The 5,271-nt window shown below is 50.7% G+C and overlaps 1 long non-coding RNA gene across 1 annotated transcript; it reads left to right on the top strand.

Moving 5' to 3' along the window:
- The first annotated feature begins 642 nt into the window (after positions 1–642).
- Positions 643–3,138, top strand: LOC112488638 (uncharacterized). Its single transcript, XR_003052941.1, has 2 exons — positions 643–756; positions 1,167–3,138. It is a non-coding gene; the product is annotated as an uncharacterized LOC112488638 (long non-coding RNA).
- The last annotated feature ends 2,133 nt before the right edge of the window (positions 3,139–5,271 follow it).

Genomic DNA, 5,271 nt, shown 5'->3' with positions numbered 1-5,271 from the left:
GATCCATATCTTGGTGTGATGGCTCCGGTGGGAGAGATGTGGTGGTGCAGATGGTGGAGTTAGGTTGATGTCAGGGTAGAGTAGGGAGTCCACGAAGACCTGGCCCGATGACCCCTGACCCCGGGACACCTTCAGGTTGGTCTTCTCCTGGTCTACACTTTGATTTGTCTTTTTTTTTTTTCGTTCAGTCAATTGTCAATTGTTTTCTTTGAGGTTCAGATGTTGGACCACAGGCCCTGGATTTGACCAAACTGAGGTGGAGAAGTTCGGTAACGCTGGAGAGACCCAGACGGACCAGGGGGACCAGGGGGACCAAGATGGACCAGACCAAGGAAGATCTCCTCCACGGACGCCTTCAGGTTGATTTTACTGACTGTTGATACCAAACCAACCCAGAGTTGGAGACACAGCAGAAGAAGAAGAAGACGACGTGTCAATGATGACGTCATCTTTGGTCTGAGGTGGAGGTCAGAAGATGACTGGACTCTGGTTTCTGTCTTCAGATGTCAAGACTTGGAGAGGTGGTGCCATGTTGGACCACGAACACTGGAGAGGACAGAAGGTGGACGAGACGGACAAGGACGGAGGACACGGACCAGACCGTGGAGGAGACGGACCAGGACTGTGGCGGTGGTGGACGAGACGGACAAGGACAGAGGACACGGACCAGACCGTGGAGGAGACGGACCAGGACTGTGGCCGTGGACCAGGACCGTTCAGATGGATCTTCTCTTCTCTTCTAAAGGACGACTTCAGGTTTGTTCTTTTTCTGGCAACAGCTGTAGTTGACCAGGAGCTACTGACACATTTGAACGATGATGTTGCTATGCTAATCCAGCTATGCTAATCCAGCTATGCTAATCCAAAAATAGTTACGTGGAGGTCAACTGGATGGCGTAGGTTTCTGGAGGACGTTTTTCCTCATCCTTCAGTTCTGACATTTAGCCTCAGAGGTGGCGCAGCTGTAACGAGGGTCGTCTAATATAAGGGAAGGGGGAGGGGGAGGGGTGTGGGCCACACCCTATTCAAAAGAGGGATTGAATGTACCATGTCACATGGTTGGAGGTGGGAGTGGGGAGTGGTACCACAGCTGTGGACCAGTAGGGTCACATGAGCCACAGGTTTGTCCTGGTGTCTTTGAACTGAAACTGGGGTCTTGTTTTCAGGGGGTCGGATTATTTCTGGAGTGAACTCAGGACGACGTTATAGGTGGATGAAAGGTTGTCTCCACCCACCTCCTCTGCTGAGAGACGGTTTCTCCAGATTGACGTAGATGTTGTCCTTCACCCCTGTCTCCAACCCCGTCTCCAACCGTCTGTCTTCTGATTGATTTAAATTGAGTTGATGAACAGAAATGTTTTATCTTTGAAACTTGCCCATGGATGATGTTTGTTAACATCATTGGACGTCTTATTGGACAACCGTGTCTCCACCTGGTTCTTAGTCCCTGAACTGGATCTGGACTCAGTCTGGTTTGACTCTTTGCCAAGTTCACTTCCTTAAAGCTGTTCAGTTTTTTTTTGTTTTTTTTAAGCTACGTGTGTTGTATTGGGAGGCCTCCCAGCAGGGGGCGTTATTACACCCCCTGCAATCGTTCTAACAGATGCTAGGCTAAGTTAGCTTCTCACCTGAGACAGACAGGACACCGTAGACCGCGTTAGGGTTTTAGGACGAAGAGAACCTGGCAGAGAGACAACTCAGAATGTTGAGGTTCATTTACTCCTGACTGAAACTTCTGTCCCAGGTCTGAAGGTCCTCTGGTCCCTCAGGAGATCGTCTCCCTGACTTGTCCCCAAGTCTCCTCTGGGTCTGTGTGTGGTCTGTGGACGTCCGTCCCTGGTCTGGTCTCATCTTCTGAGGTGAACTTTTGCTGAGTCAGCGTGGTCTTTCTCTAACTTTGGTTGGATGTTCGTTGGACGTCCATGGAACGGACTTCTCTAAATGTTGGCTCCCGGTTGGTGAAATGGTTCAGTTGGCTCAACCGCAGGTCGTGGTCCAAATCCTAGCCGTAGCTTCTCCTAAACCTGGACTCTGTCAGGTTCTACGAGCCGGTTCTCCTCCACACAACAGAACAAGGTCCAACCGAGTCGACTCATGGAAGGACTTTGTCCTTCTCCTTCTTCTGAGTGTGTGGGAGGAGTTCTGGCCGTGGACCCTCACAGAGGTGTGTACCCTGGACGCAGTTTCCAGAACCAGACCTGGATCCATCTGGTTCTGTGACCCGGCCCACCCGGGGTACGCACTAGATACTTAGATCAGACCAGTAAATGTTAAGGAACCTTTGTTCCTGCTGTCGTCGACTTGTTGTCGCTGCACGACTGAATCATTTGGTCCAAACTGTGGAGTCCAACATGTCCTGCGGTCCGTCCTGTGGACGCTCCCACGGTTCATCCGGTCCAATTCCTGAGAATACCTGCTGGGTTTGGGAATTGTTTGTCTCTGGGGGGAGTCCAGGTGGAGGTGGGGGTGGGGGTCATTCTGTGTTGACCCCGGTGCAGCTGTCTGTAACATAATGGTGTGACCTTTACCCTCTGCTCCTCGACCAGTCGACCAGCCGGCGGCTGGACACAGAATCTACCACTTTATTATTTTAGTTAGTTTTTTTCGGGTGGTAATCCTTACTCGGTCCGTTTCGGAGGGTTGGAGTCGACCGCGCCGCTGGTCTGCTGCACCCTCACGAGCTGGACGGATAATGTATGCCAGGTAGGGGGCGCCACTGAAGTGTAGTCAGGGTTCAGTTAGTTTCTTTGGTGTGGTTAGGGGTTGAGGTGCAACAGCCAATCACCTGGAGTTTCTACTGCAGCAGCGTCATTGGCCGAACTCCCCGTGACATGAAGACGGGTCACGACCCTGGGGTTTTTTTTGTTTTGTTTTTTTTTTTTTAAGCGAAGGTTTTGTCTTTTTGTCTGGTGAGAAATCTCAATGTGGTCATGTCCCTCTGTCACCTGTAGGTGGCAGAGTCCCGTTTGTTTCCGTTGTTGCTCCGCCTGTGTTCTGTCTTGTTGTTGTTTTTCAGGTGTTGACTAAACCACTCTGAACCCACTGGAGTGCTGCGCCACCTACTGGACTGTTCACCTCTGTTGTCACTGAAATGTTTTATTTGTGTATTTATTTATTAAACAGTTTCTTTAACTTTAACGGCGACTGATGTGTTTGAATCAAACTTCCTTCAGTTCTGACCAATCGTTGGCTGAGAACAGACGTGACGACTCCGGTCTGGTCACCTGACGCTGGCGTGGTGACACTGCTGCCTCCTGTGGTCAGTATGTGTCACTCATGTGAAAGGATTTAAAAAGTTACAGACTACGTTTTGGGAGGTTTAGATGTTTTTAAATTATTAACATTAAATATTTACACGACAGCAAATTAGCACTGAAGACGAACTGAAGACGAACTGAAGACGAACTGAAGAGGACACGTTGTCTCGTGTCAAACACTGATGAAAACAAATCATTTGATTCAGAGTTTTTCTCCGTGGACTTTGATTTGAACCAAAGTCAAACCGTTCTTCGTCTTCTTTTCCTCCTCGTCCTCCTGAGGACGTGGACAGCTGCCGTCCTCCGTCCGACTCTGACACCAGGCTCATTTCTTATCCATGGAAACAGATGCTCATTGGCCACAGAGACTGCAGGTGGCGCCAGAGGAGACTGATGTGAAGACCATAATGAATGTGGGTGTAGTTTGGAGATGAGAACCTTCTGATGTTCTACGTTCCTAACCCTGGACAGAGAACTTGTCCTCTCACTGATGATTGACAGCCACGCTTTGTTGCCGAGCAACGCCTGTATTTCTGTGGATGCAGAAAACAGAGATGAGTGATGAGGAGACGTGGCGTCATGGCAACCGCCGCGATGCTGCCCCCTCTGTTTGTGCCTTTGATTTAGGAGCTAATTAACAGTAAAGACTCCAGTTCACACACACACACACACACACACACACACTAGTTTATTGATGAGTGTAAAAAGAAAACCACGGCTCCTCCTCCTCCTCGCAGCTCATTGGCCATTCGCCTGCACACATAAATGGAGCTGCTAATGGTTGCTAATGGTTAGCTTTGTTAAAAAGAATCAATAAAGTCATACGTTTCCTTCAAGGACACATTGGAATGTCATTTATAATAATCCTTGGATCGTTCCTTCTGGTCCAGTCTGGTCCAGTCTGGTTCAGTCTGGTCTAGTCCGGTTCAGTCTGGTTCAGTCTGGTTCAGTCTGGTCCAGTCTGGTCCAGTCTGGTTCAGTCTGGTCCAGTCTGGTCCAGTCTGGTCCAGCCTGGCCCAGTCTGGTCCAGTCTGGTCCAGTCTGGTTCAGTCTGGTCTAGTCCGGTTCAGTCTGGTTCAGTCTGGTTCAGTCTGGTCCAGTCTCACTCAGCGGCGCCATCGTGCTGTTTTAATTGGATTTTCTCAGAGTGTTCAGGCTCATGAAGGCGGTCGACATCCATTTATAAGTTTGTATTAGCACGCTAATGCTGCCACGCTAATGCTGCCACGCTAACGCTGCCACGCTAACGCTGCCACTCCACAGAGCTCCTGCTCCTCCTCCTGCTCCTCCTCCAGGATGCCCAGTTCCCACTGAGGTGCTCTGAGCGTGGCACCGTCCCCACACACTGCTGCCCCCTGCTGGCTGTGGTGGTGGGTTAAAAGCAGAGGTCACATTTGGTGGTGTGCAGTGGAGCAGCTCCAAGGAGACGTCCAGTTGCTGAGAACTAAACTCTGTGGAGTTCAGTCTTTCTGATCAGATTATTGATTGGTGAGCAGCGGTAGATTGTTGTCTTTGTTAGTGACCACACGAGGCAGCAGAGGAGCAGTATTTGGTGCGTCTCTAAAATCTCTGATTTTCTCCATGGACTTTGGTCTGGGCTCTAGACTACAGCTCTCCCCCCCCCCCCCCCCCCCCCCCCGGGGCTGTGATTGAATAAATCAGCCGTTCACGCCGTAGAGCTCTGACATTAACGAGGTGATTAGCGTTGAGCAGAGACGCTGATGAACCTGAGCCGCTACGACGTTGTCTGACAAAAACACGGAGCAAGGTCGAGGCTAGAGTTAGCTGACGGCGCCAGCGTTAACTGCCGGTGATTAATGAGCTGACTCCTGCGGTCCCTGTGGAGTCTGGACCGGACCCCCGGCTCCTCACGGCGTGGAGCGGTTGATGAGCTGCTTTATGATCAACGCTGATGAACAGCTGCCTCTCAGCAGACGCAGAGTTCACCTTGGTGTCAAACCCAGGCCCGCGGTAAGGGTCGGCAACCTGTACACTGTGTTCGCTCATCAGCGTC

This window comes from Cynoglossus semilaevis, chromosome 19 (genome assembly GCF_000523025.1).
Source record: "Cynoglossus semilaevis isolate Cse_v1.0 chromosome 19, Cse_v1.0, whole genome shotgun sequence".
Classification (NCBI taxonomy): Eukaryota; Metazoa; Chordata; class Actinopteri; order Pleuronectiformes; family Cynoglossidae; genus Cynoglossus; species Cynoglossus semilaevis.
The sequence above is the reverse complement of the archived record's forward strand: the minus strand, read 5'-3'. Positions and strand labels throughout refer to the sequence as shown.